Raw genomic sequence first — 393 nt, forward strand, 5'->3', positions numbered from 1 at the left:
AATGGAGGAGGTGTAACGTGGATGCAGGAGGTGTAACCTGGATGCAGGAGGTGTAACGTGGATAGAGGAGGTGTAACGTGGATGCAGGAGGTGTAACATGAATGGAGGAGGTGAAACGTGGATGCAGGAGGTGTAACGTGGATGGAGGAGGTGTAACGTGGATGGAGGAGGTGTAACGTGGATGCAGGAGGTGTAACGTGAATGGAGGAGGTATAACGTGAATGGAGGAGGTGTAACGTGGATGGAGGGGGTGTAACGTGGATGGAGGAGGTGTAACGTGGATGGAGGAGGTGTAATGTGGATGGAGGAGGTGTAACGTGGATGGAGGAGGTGTAACTTGGATGCAGGAGGTGTAACGTGGATGCAGGAGGTGTAACATGAATGGAGGAGGTG

The 393-nt window shown here is 52.7% G+C and overlaps 1 long non-coding RNA gene across 1 annotated transcript in view; it reads left to right on the forward strand.

Annotated features, from left to right (window-relative positions):
- The first annotated feature begins 14 nt into the window (after nucleotides 1–14).
- Nucleotides 15–393, forward strand: part of LOC106533913 (uncharacterized) — a 1,871-nt gene continuing 1,492 nt past the window's right edge. The window contains exon 1 of the long non-coding RNA XR_001312301.1: nucleotides 15–390. This is a non-coding gene — a long non-coding RNA (uncharacterized LOC106533913). The remainder of the gene's footprint in view (nucleotides 391–393) is intronic.

This window comes from Austrofundulus limnaeus, unplaced genomic scaffold, assembly GCF_001266775.1.
Source record: "Austrofundulus limnaeus strain Quisiro unplaced genomic scaffold, Austrofundulus_limnaeus-1.0 Scaffold1047, whole genome shotgun sequence".
Lineage (NCBI taxonomy): Eukaryota > Metazoa > Chordata > Actinopteri > Cyprinodontiformes > Rivulidae > Austrofundulus > Austrofundulus limnaeus.